We start from the raw sequence: 16,078 nt of genomic DNA, 5'->3' as shown, positions 1-16,078 counted from the left end.
TTTTTTATGGCTGAGTAATATTCTATACAATAGATGATTTTGTGGAATGTAAATTTTACTTCAATAAAGCTGTTCAGAAAAACCAACCCACTGAAAAAGAAATCAAAATGTCATAGTAAATAATGGAGGGAAGTTGGGTGGGAATTTAACTTAAAAATGAAATGGAAAAGGACGACAAGAGGGGGCACTGGAGTGCTAAATATTCTGCCGCTTAATCTTACTGTGAATTATAGTTTGTGAAAATTCATTGAGCTGTGTTCTCATGCAGGTTTTTTTTTTTTCAGATTTTATTTATTTATTTGACAGAGAGACACAGCGAGAGAGGGAACAAAGCAGGGGGAGTGGGAGAGGGAGGAGCAGGCTTCCTGCTGAGCAGGGAGCCTGATGCAGGGCTCCATCCCAGGACCCTGGGATCATGACCTGAGCAGAAGCTCAGACACTTAGCGACTGAGCCACTCAGGTGCCCCTTATGTGCAGTTTTCTGCGTGTATACCACAATACAAAGTTTTTAAAACGGCAGTAAGGCCTGGGAGGGGCCATGAGTGACCCAATAATGAGTTATGGAAGCTGAGAGGTTGTTCAGAAGCCATCCAGTTGTCTTGGGTCCCCATGAGATTTTCACTCCTTTATTGCCACTATTTTACAATAACCCCCACTATGAGAGCTGGCCTAAATGAATTTCTATTTCTTCCTGCGAAGAAGCCTCACTAACAGACCCACACAGATAATACCAAAATGGCACCTCTGAGAGGGCTGAGAATTTTGTACCGGGCTGAATCCCTAGGGCCTGAAACAACACCTGGCAATATAGTAGGTTCTCAAGACGCACTACTCGGATGCATGAACAAACGGATGAACGCACAAATAGTTGGAAGGGAAAGGAAATGTAGAAGTGTGTTTACAAAAACATGCATTTTCCAATGCAACCCACACCATATTTCCACAGGGATGTGGACAAACTGTGATGGAAGCCAAGAGTATTAGATAATGCCCAGAGGAATGTGAGGAAAGGGGCAGAGGAGGACACATGGGTGTTGGGTCTTGAAGGATGAATAGGAGTTTGCCAGATAAAGAATGGAAGGGAGTGGGACAGACAAACACAGACACAAATACATTGTTGTGAAAGAGCCTAGCATTCTTCAGAGCCCCGAGAAGGCTCCTGTGGCGGAACAGCAGGTTCCTAGTGAAGGAGAGGTGAGAGATGAGGCTGGAGGAGTAAGCTGGGAGTAGATGGGAAAGGTCGTCTCTTCACAGCCAATTCATCTGAACTGAATCCTGCAAGAATCACCACCGAGAAAGAATTTTAAGCAGGGGTGAAATTCGCTTTTAGGGAGCTCATTTTGGCTGGAGCAAGAATAGTTTGAATTCGTTGGCTATCTTCTCTGTTGGTATTTATACCTCCTTGCCTCGATGTCTCTCTCTTTCTCTGCATTCTTCTCTTCCTTCTCTCTCTCTCTGCCTTCCTCCCTCTCTCTCTCTCTCTCTCTCATGTGTTGTCTTGTATAGGTCTCTCCTCTCTGTGTATTTCTTTCCATTTTTTTCTCAAGACACTACCCTTTGGGGGTGCCTGGGTGGCTCAGTGAGTTAAGCATCTGCCTTCGGCTCAGGTCATGGTCCCAGGGTCCTGGGATGGAGTCCTGTATCCTGCTCCTTCCTCAACGGGGAGTCTGCTTTTCCCTCTCCCTCTGCCTGCCTCTCTGCCTACTTGAGCTCTCTTTCTCTGTCAAATAAATAAACAAAAATCTTTAAAAAAGAAAAAAAAAAAAAAGACACTCCCCTTTGAAGATATCTCTCAACTGCCTGCGTCTTATCTGCCCAAACAGCTTTCAGATTCCATCTCCAGGACTCATTTTCTCCAGGACACCAGTCCCAGCCAGCCTTGGGGTTTTCACAAATAAGTACTCAGGATTTCCTCTTGAACAGCAAGCTCTTCGGGGCCTCACCAGTGCACAGAGAAGGTGCTGGAAGAAGGGGCTGCCGTCATGGGGCCCAGAGAAGGTGAGCCACCAGGTCCCGAGGCCTCCACGGAACCAGTGAACTGGGGACAGCACGCTATCCTCTCAGGCATCCTGGCAACGCTCACAACACTGTTGGTGCCCACAGCTCGAAGCCGCCCCCCTTCAGCCTCCTCCAGAAGAGCCTCAGGCCTGGTGGCTCATACCTCTGACCTTCAGCTCCACCACCACGTTTCCGACCTTGCGCCCACCCTCCCCAGGCAGAGGACCCCCCGAGTCAGGAGAGCCCCTCATGCAAGCCGAGCTTGGGACTTCTCTCCAAGACAGTTTTCTCTCCCCTGGGACAAGAGGGTCAAGCTGCTCTTCTAGACATGACCTCAGAGATGTGTGGCAAGGGCCCTGGCCCAATTTATCACTACGGGGCTATAATTAGGTTTGTTAACATACAGTCCAGTGTAGTCTTGTTGACTAGGAACTTAATCACGTTACTATTGAGTTCCTGTACGCATTGCTTGGGGTGACTGTTTTACTCGTAGAGTTATAGCCAAGCCCAACGGGAGGAAATTAGCTTTGGACACAAGTTTGGTGGGGGGGTTCTTTTTCCTCATGACTTTGTCTCCCTCCCCCCCTTCCATGTGAAAATATTTAGCAAACAGTGACAATGATGAAAAACAGTAGGAAACAAAATGTTCTACATTAGTATAAAACATGAAAAATGCAGCAAGGACCCTTAGCGGTACAACATGTGTTATGCTGGCTGGCAGTCCATTAGCTCTGATAGACATTTCACTTACCTAAGTCAAATATAACAGTCTAGTATTCATTAATATAAGAAGGGGCTGTGGAATCAGAGCTACCATCTGGCTGGGCCGACAGAATAATCTACAACTCATGATTAGGTCTAAGGAGTGGGGTTTCACTTTAATCTTTCTCATTGCTCGAAATTTCCATCTGCGCAGTTCGGCACATCATTTTTCTTCAAGACAAATGTGCTGTTTTTCATGTTCCAAAATTAGATCAGAAGAAAACGATTAATCATGTCACGGCCTGGGAAAGGAAACAAAGCTCCGATATTCTGCTGCTCTCCCCTCCCCTCCCCTCCCCTCCCCCCCAACCCCGCCCCTCCCGGCCCCGGCCGGTTGCAAGTTTCCCTTTTTTCCCCAACCTCTGGGTTTTCAGCACAACTTTCGGAGGCGCCGCGGCCAGCCGAGAGGAGGAGGGTGGAACGGGAGGGGCGAGGGCGCTCCCTGGGCCTGCGGGCACAGCGTGGGGCGGGGGGGGGGGCTGTCCTGGGACCCCAGCCCCCTGTGCACCCCTGCCCCCCACCGTGGGTGACTCCCGACCAGGCTGCACCTTCTGCCTCCCCCACCCAGGCCCCCCACCTGCCACCCCGCCCCGACTCCGGGCGCTGGGCGCTGCCTCTCCCCCGGAGTGACAAAAGGGCTGCGAGCCTCCCTCCCGCGCGTCCCCCTCCCGCGGCCGCCACTGTCCTGTCTGTCAGCCGGCTCGCAAGTCATAACAAATCCCTGGCGCGGAGCTGAAGCTGAGCATTTGCCGGAGCGTCATGGGGATGATGAATGACCCGCAGGCCTTTGAAGTGCTCTGCCAGTTCAGCTGGGTCCGCGGTGCTGACAGAGAAATATACACAACAGCGTAACCAATAATGAGAACATTAAACATTCCTGCGCTGTGACAGGCTGACAGAAAAACCCAGGCTCCCATCAATCACGGCGCAGATAGAACCCTGACAACTGGCCCCTCACTGATACCCGCGGTCACCTTGCCCTCGCCCCTCGCGCGCTCTCGCCGGGCTCCCTCCTCGTCCTCCCTCTGGTTTTCCTGTTTCCTTCCCTCCGGACTCCCCGCACCCCTCCTCTCTGCTCCTCCCTGCCCCTCTCCCCTCCCTCTAGCCACTCTCCCCTCCGCACCTCCTCTGCCTCCTCCTCCACGCCCCCTGCCCTCCGAGACTGCCTTAGAGGGAGCCTTGAGGAGGTCAAGTGAGGTTAGGGCCACTTGCATTTCGTGAGACTGCCCTTGCTGAAACTGTGAAGGAGTGTGAAGTCCTTAAGTTCATGGTTAACAATCTGTCGCTCTTAACCAGATGCAAAATAATAACACAGTCACTGTAGGTACAACCTCGTTTGGAAATACTATTATTACGAGTCTAAGGGGAGACCCATTCGAACCCCTTCTCCCTCCTCTGCAGGGGAAGGGTCTCTCTGGGTGTCTTCCTGCGTGACTTGGGAAAGGGACCCTTCTCTTCCCAGCCAGCCAGGGCCTCTTTCTTCTCAACTGGGTTTATCTGACTCAATCTGGTTTCTGATCTGCCTGAAAGGGGAAAACAGCAGACAAACACAAAGATCTCTTCCTTTTCCTCCAACAGGAAATGGAATCTGCCCAGATAAAGTCTATTGGAGGGACTTTAGCCCAGTTCCAGGAGGAGCCACTGGTGACCTCATAGTCACTTCTGGATCCCTCAGGGCTCCCAGGAGAACTGGGTTTTGGCCACACTTTCCTGGGCTGAGCCCCTACTCCCACTTTGTGACAGTGAGGCATTTCCCCATGTCCCCCTCCCAACCCCACCCCTCACCACCCCCACCCCATTATCCCAGCCAGGCCAGCAAGGGCTCATGGAAAGAGCTCTGGGCCCGGGCAGTGAGAAGCCAGGGTTCTAATCCCACCATGAGAACTTGAGCAAGGCCAGAATTGCCCTGGACCTCTCTTCATCCACAATAAGGAAGTCCCTACCTTAGAGTTCTTTACCTTCTCCAGATGCAAACAGTTATATTCCTCTTTTTATTCTTGAACCAAACTTACTTACTTACTCCCTCCTTCCCTCCTTTCCTTCCTCCCTCCTTTCCTCCCTTCCTTCCTTGGCTTTTGGAGACAGACATCCTTGACTTTCCAAAAAGTCATGAAAAACTCCCTGCAGCCTCCACACACATGTCCAGAGATGGTGAGTGGCAGAGTGGGGAGGGTCACTTCCTGGGCATCCTGGGGTGGAGGGTGTTATAAGGAGTCTGGTGGGAATCTGGGGGAGGAGATAGAAAGGCATGTAGAAGCTTCCTCTTTAGAGCCCATGTTTTGAGGAGAAGTTCAATCATGACACCTCAGATGCATTTGTGTATTGGTTTAAGTGAGCCAGCTCAGGTGTGAGGAAGAGAACATCTACTCCATGCTCTGGAGTATCTTGTCCTTTCCTTTCTGCCCACCTGACAAAGCCAGCTCTGTTCTCACCACCTCTAGGACAAGTTTGTTCTGCCTGCCCTGGCCCACGATGACCTTGCCTTTCTCCAGGGGCCTATGAGCCCTGGCCCAAATGAGCATCTTGCCTGCCCAGCTCTACTTGAAGCTACTTGAGGGCAAGGAGAGTGCCATACTCTGCCCTTCCCTGGGTTACCTGGGACTAGTACAACATGTTGGTCCAAAATGCCTGCTCTACCCGTAGCTCCCTGCTCTAAGGAACTGCTCCTACCAGGCCTGTTCAAGGGGGAGACCTCAGATGCCATGTCCGTACTGCATGTTCACCACAGTGGAATGGTCCAGTAGTGAACACCTATCCCTGCAAACAATCAGATTCTCTTTTCCTTGAAAATCTAAACTCAGCCACAGGAGGTGTTAGGCTCCTAAAAGTCACTAATGTTTGGGGCTGAGGCAGCCATTTTGAGCCATGGTAGACACTGAGAAAGGAAAAAAAAAAAAAAAAAAAAAAAGCAGCAGCAGCAGCAGCTCATCTTCAAAGGAAAACAGGAGAATGAGGAAGTGGACAAAAAGAAGCAGATATGAAATATTAGATAGATCCAGAAGACAGGATAGCTTTAATTCCTGACTTGCTCATTCCTGTCCTCTAAGGCCTGTTATACTCCTTCCTGCCTCTGGATGCCTGGGAGGCAGCAGGCCACTAGAAAAGATATATGACCCAGACCCGGCCAATCCTTCTATCCTATCATTCTGCCTACAAAGATTGGCCCAGGAGAAGCATGTGACCTATGTCAGGGCAATCAGAGTCCTTCCCTGGGATTTTATATACTGATTCTGAAGGAGAGATAGTGTCCGTTTCTTTTATTCTTTTTTAAAGATTTTATTGATTTATTTAACAGAGAAAGAAATCACAAGTAAGCAGAGCAGTAGGCGGGGGTGAGGGGGGAGCAGGCTCCCTGTGGAGCAGAGAGCCTGATTCGGGGCTTGATCCCAGGACTCTGAGATCATGACCCAAACTGAAGGCAGAGGCTTAACCCGCTGAGCCACCCAGGTGCCCCACGTCCACTTTTTTTAGATTGAGAATCACAAGGCTAGGACCCCAAAGTTCTTACAGCCTTGGCTACCACTACCTGAAGAATCAATTTATGGTAGAAGCAAATGATGCCAACCAGAGCAACGGAGTCCTCTGGTGACAAGTCTGATGATTCCTCCAAGTCCCTGGATCCAGTCCAGCCTGAAGCCCACTCTCCCCTTGGCCTTCACAGCAGGTGAGCCAGTATATTCTCTTTCTTACTGAAACTAGTTTTAGTTTTGTTTTGGCCACTTGCATTTCTGGAAGTCCTCATACTGTGTTCAAGGGACATGTCAATTTATGAGGATTCACCTAAAATTAATACATGCTTCTACTCTTTTTTTATACATATGTACATGACGAAGAATCTGCTAAGGCCCAAATGAAGGAGGGCTGCAGTGAGCCTTCTTTGATCCTCTCCACCTCTTCAGTCTTCCCCATGACCTCACCCTTCATGCCGGGTGGTAAGCCTGTCCCCAGGCCAGACCCAGGTGACGTACTTGTAAGCCTGTCAGGAACGTTATGTCCCTATCCCTGTGGTTTGTCCCCTCCCCCATAAGCAAGAAGGGGACAGGCATGGTGAGTGTTAAGGGATGGTCCTCACAGTCTCTGAATAAACTTGTTTGGCTAGAAGGAAGCCAGAGCTCAGGCTGACCCCTGGTCCACCTGAGATAGCTCACAGGTCCCACCCTTCAGGCACCCCTTGAGCTCAGACGTCCTTTGGGGCCATCCATGGACCCCTGGCTATCCATCTTCGTTCTAATCCTGGTCTGATGAGAAGACTCCTGGATGAAAGGTGGCACAGGAGAGATCGGGGCAGCAGCAGTCGAAATGAAAAATAACTGGCGATGTTTGGCTGACTGCAAGCTTAAGGTAAGCTGATCTTGTGTGATGTGGCTACTTAAAAAAAAAAAGAGAGAGAGAGAGCCAGGAAAAGCTGGAACATAAGCAAAGGTGATAGAAAACGGGTCATAGAGGAAAAGGGGCAAGACCTCAGGATGGAAAAGTGACAACTCCATCGACAGTGAGTGGATTGGCACACTTTTATCCTCCAGGAAAGGGCTATGAGCGGCCCAGACACAGACCCAACACACAGCACCCAAGAGTGTTAGTTTCCTTCTTTCTTGTCCCATGCTCATTCACTGGGGGCAAATCAGAGCCGATGAGCAGACATTACAGGGATGCAGCTTTTATCACAATCTAAGAACTTTCTGACAATTTCAGCCGTGCAGCAATTGGAATGGGCCACTTTGTAAGCTAATGATCTCCACATCATTATAGGCATTCAGGAAGAGACTAGATCCTTAGCTCCATGGGATTCCATAGAAAGAATCCCTAAATTGAGTATATGTTGGGCTTTAAGGGCCCTTTTTCTTTCTTTTTTTTAAGATTTTATTTATTATTTGACAGAGAGAGACACAGTGAGAGAGGGAACACAAGCACGGGGAGTGGGAGAGGGAGAGAAGCAGGTTTCCCGCTGAGCAGGGAACCAGATGTGGGGCTCGATCCAAGGACCCTGGGATCATGATCTGAGCTGAAGGCAGACACTTAACAACTGAGCCACCCAGGCACCCCAAGGGCCCTTTTTCAGTTCAATGACTTTTGTAGCCTCAGTTGTCCCCTCTGTGAAGTGGGTGTGAGGCTCTGTCTGCCCCTGGACCCTCTCATCTTCCCAATTTATGGGTGTGGCAGTTGAATTTTCCAAAGGTGTGGCTGTTCATACTTTCGGTAAGGGCCTCAACAACATCTCCTTTCCCATAAACTCTTTACAGTATCACCTTGTCTCTCCCCATGAAGAAGCAGCTAATTCCTTTCCCATTCAATCTGTGCTGGCTTGTGACTGCTTCCCTGAATAGAATGTGGCAGAAGTGACACTGTATGACTTCTACAGCTAGACTAGAAGGGGCACACAGCTTCTGTTGGCTCTCTGGGGGTGCCTGTCCTGGAATCCAGCTGCCATGCTGGGAGGAAGCCCAAAGTAGCCCCCGCACAAAGTTCCTATGGAGAGGCTGGTGGAAGTTTCTGACCCAGAGCCAAGCCACCTTCCAGCTCACTGCAAGCCTCAAATGCCAAACATATGAATGAAGACTTTTCCAGATTATTCCCCCAGCCTTTGAGTCAACCCAGCTGAGGTCCCCAGAGACAAACCATTCTCACTGTGCCCTCTCCAAATTCCTGTCCCACAGAATCTGTGACACAATAAAAACGGGTTTGGGTTGGTTTGTTCTGTATGTGTGTTTGTTTGTTATGTATGTGTGTTCCCCACACAGTAGGGGACGATGGCCAGGAGGTTCTCAGAGGCCTGTGGGCATGAGACATGTCCAGGGCTGGGACCCACTGGTGACTCAGTTATTACCCTCTATTCTGTCTCAACCCGTTTCCCCAAACTGTCCCTCTCCCCAGCCAGATTTTATCCCAATTCAAAACCTAGGCCTTGCCCCTAACATAAACAGTCCTTGTTTCCACCCCTCCTGGTAGCAGCAAGTAGCAAGCAGATAACAAGGAGCATTAAGAGTGTAGGAGTTGTGCCCACCCCACAAGGCCCTCTACCCGCACCCTCTTCTCTTAGTCCAGGGACAGCAAAGTTGGGGAAGTGCTTTCTGTTCTATGACTCCCATTTAGACCTCCACCCATGAATTCGCAGGGCTGTCCCAAGGCCCACCTGCCAGGATTCACACAGCAGGGTGGCACTGTGCAGGCCAAGGAGGTCCTGCTGGTCACCTCAGTGTCCATGATGTCTGGGACTGGTGAGGCGGGGAGAGCCCCCAGCTCGGAAAGCAGGGTTTGGCTCCTGAACCCACTGGGGCCTTTGGGAAGGAGACAGATTTGTTAACAGACGATTCACTGGTGTCACTCCTTGGGAATGAACAATTCAAGAGGTTCTTCATGGTGATGGAGGATGGTGTGGCAAAGGCCCTAAACATGGAACCGAAGGGCACAGGCCTCTCTTGCAGCCCAGCTTCCAGCATCAGCCTGCAGCTCCAGGCCCCAGGCCCAGACACGCTCCCTCTGCTTGCTCCTTGCCTCACCTGCCCAGTCCTGGCAGGGGGCCCTGGTCCAGCCTCAACCAGAGCCGCCCAACTAGAACTACAGCCAAATTTCTGCAATAAGCATTTCTGGTTCATAAAATAATAATAGTAATAGTAGTAGTAGTAGTAGTAATAATAATAATGATAAAAGATTGTCCTCTAGCTCCACACATGACTGTGGCTCTCCTGAGACAAATCCCTGATGGGGCAGCATCGTCTATGTCTGGACCTAGTGTCCCCGTGCAACTTTGTGTGTGCTTGTTGTAGCCAGTGCTGGACTGGGGGGGGCAGACAGACCGCCTTTACCTGCAGTGGTGTCCTGCTTCCTGGCTCAGCAGAGCATCTGCCTGCTTCTGGACAGCGCTTCATGTGACCATGCACCCGAGCAGCTGGGTGGCCCATGCCTGACCCATCCTGGAACCCCACCCGGTCAGCACAGTGATGCAGGCAAGGTTGAGCCCATGTCCCAGGCTTGGACAAGCCAGTCCTTCCCAGGGTTTGTGAACTAGACCAGGGATAGATATCCTTCATTCTCTATGGGCGTCGATGAGGCCACAGCTTTTGCAGCCACACCACTGCCGTGAGGAGAAGCCGGGGGAAGAGGATGACCGCCCCAGAGAGCAAAAGAGCTTAGGGATGGAGCCTTGCATCCTGACTTCATTGGGGGTCCTGGTTCCACTCATCAGTGTCCTGCTCAAGCCTTCGTGTGTTCAACCTACCCTCAGGAAGCCTTAAGTCAAGGGTCCAGAGGGTATTATAAGGCCAGACCATGGTGGGCAGGGCGGGGTGGGGGGGTTGGCATGTTAGGTAACAGGGATGGGAGGCCAAGAAAGTAAAGAGAAACAGATCCAGGGTGAGAGGTGAATTGCAAGGTGTCCTGGAGACAGAGGGTCAGGAGAGAGGATTGGGAGAGGGGGTTGTCCAAGCTGGTAGAGCCACTGTCCCCCAGGATCAGGGGATAGGGAGTGCTGAAAGATGGAAAAAGAGAAGACCCTGTGCTCATGTTCAGACGCCCGTGGGGAAGTCAGCTAGAACATGCGGAGGGGTGTGAAGGTAGAGGACCAGGGTCTCCCAGAGCCAAGGCCAGGGCACAGACGGAAGCCACCCCAGGACGCCCACCGCCAGACGTACAAGGAGAGGGGCCAGTCCTGCCCGAAGCAACCCACACAGAAGGGCATTTCTGAACCACATGCACAGAGAGCACAGCTGCTCAGGGTGAGTAGACTAGGAACTCCCACAGCCTCTTTGGTGTCCTTCCAGCTGACCTGCCTGCGGAGTTCAGGGTCATGCCCCTGTGGCCTGAGCCTCCACCCCTGGGAGCAAGAGACCCCAGGATCACACCTTCCTCCCAGCTGTAGGAACACACAATGGTTTGCATACTTGTGGTGGGGGGTTGCTCCCACAGTGGGGGGCAGGAGAGAGCAGCCCCTCCTTTTCAGCCCTGGCCACCCGTACAAGAGCCCTGGCAGCTAGGAGGTGGGAGAGGGGGTGGGGGTGGTGGGGGTGGAGGACCTCCTTCCCCCGCCCTCCCCCCCCAAAGAAACTGCGGGAGGGCCGAGGGGAGAAATGCGGCAACACTGCAAAGGTACTGAGCACTTGTTCCGTGCCAAGTTAGTAACCCGCAGTTGGTGTGCATCATCTCATTCAGTCCTCACACCACCCTGTGAATAGACACTATTGATTATGCTCGTTTTCCAGTAGAGAAAATGGAAACACAGAGAAGCCAAGCAACCTGTCTAAAGTCACAGAGGTGGGAAGAGGTGGCTTTCTACCCTAGTCTGTCTGGCTCCGGACACGGTGAGGAACAAAAGAGGAAGCAGAAGGAATGTCCTCCACACCCAAGCAGCTCCTACAGCAACATGTGCTTTGCACATGCACCCACAGCCCCAGCCCTACTCTGCACATGAATGGGGGAGCCGCCTTATGTTCGTGAGCAAAAACTGAAACGCAGTTAAGCTTCATTTTGTGGCTCCAGGCTCTTTATTTAAATAGTTTTATACTTAATCCTGTGGCCATATTGGCACCTGAAAGACCATCCAAAGCAAATGAGGACAAATTGCTCAAGTCGGGGTCCCTTACTAGCAACGCCGGGTGTAGAACTCACGTCTCCAGACTCTCTCTCCAGTTGCCTCTGATGGAGAGAACTTGCCATGAACTAGTGTAATGTTTTTCCCCTTCCCCTTGGGTCCTTCCCCAGGGGTGTGCTGGTGAAAGTTTAGTAAACAGCTCTTCGGGAACCAACCAACAAACCAACAGAAAACCTAACCCATAGCATTTGCCATTTTCCATAGTGTAAACATTCCTACCCTGGTCAGTTACAAGCTCCCAACTTGATGTCGCTGAATGGAGTTGGGGAAGACCCCGGCACACTACTGGGCCCCCCGCCCCAGACAAGGGGAGAGCATGAATTAAGGAAAATACAGTGTTGTGGTTTAGAGAATGGACTTCGGAACCACATGGTGTTGGGTCCAACCCTCACTAGCCATGTGACCTTGGCCATGTAACTTAATCTACCGGTAAAGTGGGGATGGCACCAGGGCCATGGGAGTTATGGGGGTTATGAGGACTCAGAGGAGAAACATGACCTCAAAGCTCTCAGCGCGGTGCCTGGCACTCAACGGACACTCAGTAAGGATTTGTTGTTGAGTATGTTAAGTGTGGCATCTGACAGGCCGTGTTGTATTTCTTTAGCTCTTGCTTCAATTGCATCCTCTGTTTAAAAATCAGTAATCCCGGCTAATATCGATGCCTAGTTTTTCTAAAAAGCCATTATATTGGGGGACCTGGGTGGCTCAGTGGGTTAAGGTCTCTGCCTTCGGCTCGGGTCATGGTCTCAGGGTCCTGGGATCGAGGGCCGAATCGGGCTCTCTGCTCAGCAGGGAGCCTGCTTCCTCCTCTCTCTCTGCCTGCCTCTCTGCCTCCTTGTGATCTCTGTCTGTCAAATAAATAAATAAATAAAATCTTTTTTAGAAAAAGTCATTATATTTTTTTAAGTCTGTTGATGTGGAAATAAGAGCCTACCTTCCCCTTAGTTAGCCACACCCGTGGGAATCTGCTGGTATAAATTATAATTCAGAGAGGAAAACTGCTTGGTGGCAGGATGACCAAGTGAAGTCAAAGGGCTCAGAGGAAAACCTTTCCCGCATTAGCCTCACACACTCCATGCCTTGACATGACAGAGTTCATCCTAGCCCTGGGTCCTGACTCAGGACCATCTCTATCCACTCAGCAGGCCCAAGAAGACAGGGGGATGCTCTGAACCTGAGGCTGGTGGGGGACACTGGGGGGGCTTCCATCTTATGTTTCTACCCTGCTCTTCCTGTGCTCTCTTCCCCGCTGCCCCTCAGTCACCTTTCCACCCCCCAGAGCAGACCCCAGCCCATCCCTCCACCAGCCTCTCTGCACCACTCTGCTCTCCCAGACTGGTTTGTTAGGACATGAGAAATGGCTCCATGGAATAAAGACGTTTCCCCTGTGATGAGCACATTTGCAGAAGGTATGTCAGAGATCCTGAGGCTGGGCTTGGGCGGTGTCTCAAGAAAGTTGTCCCCCCCAACACCCTGTCTAACCGCTCCCCCTCCCGGCCCCTCTTCCTTCCCCTCTCCCTCCAATGCCCCCGCCCCACTTTGCTTACTTGTTGGAAGAGTAATAAATATTGGGCCGACAGGCCCTTCTCACAGTTACAAAGCCTACCTGTAAGCGAGCTCAATAATTAGCAGTCTTGAAGATGATCTATGACTTTCATTACCCTTTGGGACTGGAGACTAAATGAGGACAGAGCTAATTGCCGTGCAAAGCAGTTTGGCATGAATGAGAAAAATGCCGGCCCTGTCTCCTGCCAAAAAAAGGGCCCTATTGCCGCTCTGATCTCAAGGCTGGTTTCTGCCGCAGGAGTTCACTCGGTGTCCATAAATCATGGGCTGCTTACAGCTGGGGCTGCCCTGAGTCGTCAGCAGGCCAGTGCGCTGAGTGACAGATCCCAGCCGACCGCATTAGGGCTTCAGCTCACTCCTTTCTTCTCCTCCTCCTCGTCCTCTTCCTCCTCCTTTTGGCACTGACCAGAAAATTAAACCCAGACTCCTCAGAGAGGGGAGGCCGGGTGGGGGTGCCAGCTGTTGACTTGGGTTGAGTCCGGGATGCCCGTGCCCGCTGCTCACACCCTGCTCCCAGCCTCCCCCTCCTCAAAACAGGGCCCAGCCCCGAGGCCACGGGAGGAGGGCAGGCCCCTCCTGGAATGCTCCAGACTGAGCTTTTGTCCTTGGTTTGTCATCGAGACAAATGTGGCCTCTCTTCTGGCCACATGGCTCCCTCTTCCCCCGCCACCCTCTCAGGAAATGTTTTCCTTCCCTTAAAGGGGAAGGACTGACACCAGCCACATGTGTGTCTGCAGCTGACAGATGTGCGCAAGCCACGGAGGGCGGGGCTGGCTATGACTGACCAGCTGTGATGGGGGGGGGAGCGGGGCATCTCCTAGAAACTGTTTTCATCTCTGCCCCAAAGCCCTACCCCTCGGCCAACACTCCTCAAGGAGCCCCGTTTCCCAGGGTCCACGGTGGGAAATGCCCCGACCACGCCAAGCACCATCGCTATCCCCCTCCATTCACTCTTCGGGGTTGGGAGGGGGGCTTCCCTCCCTTGTGGGCAGACACCAATTTCACACTCAGAGCTGAGCTTCCTGGATTTTCTAAGGACAGTCATATAATTAATTCTTAGTGTGGCCAAATTATATTTGACACTTAATTTAAAACTCAAGGTTCCATAATACAAAATCCTCTCCTGGTAATAAGGGTGATGCGTACAATGAGCCCATGTGTGACTTGACAGCCAGGATCGGAGGGGTGGTTCTGGAACTCCCAAAGAGGGGAGGGAGCTGACTTTTATTGAACAGCTACTGTACAACCAGGCATTTCCTGGAGGTCTTGCTTTCCTTCTCATTATCCCATTTATTTTCTCCCTTCTTTTCCAATAACCCTGTGAGGCAAAGTGCTAGTCAACATCTCCCCTGCCCAGATGAGACCAAGACCCAGTGAGGTTAATTCACCCAAGGCCATCCCGTTAGGGCAGAAGCCAAGCTGGTGTTCGTGATCTTAGGAGCCTCCTACTTCTTTGTGTCATTCAATTCCTCCTTTAAGGATGGGGGCTGGGGTTCCCCAAACTGGAAGCCCCAGCCGCTTTACGAGGGTGAGAGTGAGGGCCACACTCGGGCTGCGGAGAGCAGGATGCCTGGCTGTGGCAACATAAACAAGGAGAGGTTATTGTCTCACATGAGAGGTAGGTCACCCAGGACAGGTGCCACCAACAATGACTTCAAGAACCCAACCTCTACCTTTCCATACCACCATTCCCACATGCGAGCTTCTTGCATTCTGGTGACCAAGCGGCTGGTGCACTCCCAAGTATCATGTCTCAGTCCAGGGATGGAAAAGGGGTGAAAAGGCATTCTCCAGCCAAGACTTTGTCCTTCTTTTTGGGAAGAAGAGCCTCCCCCAACAGACTTGCATCTCATGTACCAGAACTGGATCCCATATCTCCTACCTTTCCAACCCCCGCACCCTGCCCCATCTAGACCAATCATAAGCCAGGGGAATGAGTTGCCACAGTTCATTGATTGAATTGCCAGTCATGATTCATCTCCTGGGGCTGGGAGAGGCCCCAGGGTCCCAGATTCCCAAAGATCAAGGCATTCCAGTCACTAGCAGCAAAAATCAGACAGTTAATAGGGAAGGAGTGAGGATGGCTGTTGGGTATGCAATGGACAGTGTCTGCCACACTTGGTCCTTACCCTTGGCCTTCTCTTGTTCTCAAGGAAGAGACTCAGGTTCCAGCTGGAGAAAAACTGATTTGCTGGATATGTGCATAGACAGCTTTGGGGGAGTTTTGGAAATTTGGTTCCCTCCGAAGCTACCATAGTCCCTGGATTTTGTCTACCCCGAGCTCTGTGGTGGTAGGAGTTTGTGTTCTGTCCTTTGGATCTGGGTCTGTGGATCAATATGTGTGCATGGGGAGGGGTGACACCATGACCACTCTCCTGCGTGGGAGCCCCAGAGCCAGCTGTGGACTCTGCTTAGAGCCGACAATGTAATGAGTGAGTGGAGTGAGGGGTAACTCCCCCAGGAAGGTAAAGATCAGCCTGCTAGAGACCCTGTCATCTTACTGAGAAATTTCACACTCTGGCTTTGTAAACTCGTTGGCAGTCAAGTTGATGCAGGCTGTTCTTAAGAGGGTTTTTCTCTTCCCACCTCCACCTGCAGCTGGGGTAGGACTGAGCATTCCCTCCCCACCGAGTCTACAGCACCCATGGGAAAGTTCTCATCACTGTCCCCAACTGGGGGCAGATTCACTTGCTGGGAGAGGCATCTGTCCCAGAGCAGGGCGGAGACAGATGGCACACTCCACCAGGGCCACCAGCTGGGGGCCTGGGGGTGCTACACAGCAATGGTCACCAGTACACCACCCAACCTGCAGGACTCCACAGGCCTTTTCTGGGCTCCTGCCTGCCTCTCTCACTCCCAGATTTCGGATATGGCCCACAACTTTCCCCAGAGGCTTCTCCATGCAGATAGGAAGGATGACAGGAGGTTTCTGAGTGCTATGGCCCCATTTCAGGCTCCAGGTGCAAACCAGGTCATATCTCTCTTTCCTCAGGATCTCAATGGCTTCTCATATCCTTGAGAATGAAACTCAGACTCTTTACCTTGACCTACAAGTAGGGTGACCTGTTATCCCGACATTATTATTAGTAGCACCCCTTCAGTCTCAAATGTGTACTAGTCTAGATGATAAATTATGTGGCCACCTTATCAAGCAGTAGGCTCTACATG

At 51.5% G+C, this 16,078-nt stretch overlaps 1 long non-coding RNA gene across 2 annotated transcripts; it reads right to left on the bottom strand.

The window, feature by feature from the left end:
- Positions 1-398: 398 nt before the first annotated feature.
- On the bottom strand, positions 399-13,536 carry LOC125085241 (uncharacterized). 2 transcript variants are annotated; one of them, XR_007122825.1, is made up of 4 exons: positions 12,951-13,536; positions 3,121-3,583; positions 2,750-3,002; positions 399-1,275 (listed from the first exon to the last, which is right to left on the bottom strand). It is a non-coding gene; the product is annotated as an uncharacterized LOC125085241 (long non-coding RNA). The 2 variants fall into 2 exon arrangements; XR_007122824.1 differs by lacking the exon at positions 12,951-13,536 and having other exon boundaries at positions 3,121-3,800.
- Between the last annotated feature and the right edge of the window lie 2,542 nt (positions 13,537-16,078).

This window comes from Lutra lutra, chromosome 14 (genome assembly GCF_902655055.1).
Source record: "Lutra lutra chromosome 14, mLutLut1.2, whole genome shotgun sequence".
In the NCBI taxonomy this organism is placed as follows: Eukaryota; Metazoa; Chordata; class Mammalia; order Carnivora; family Mustelidae; genus Lutra; species Lutra lutra.
This window is presented reverse-complemented; position numbering and strand designations above follow the sequence as displayed.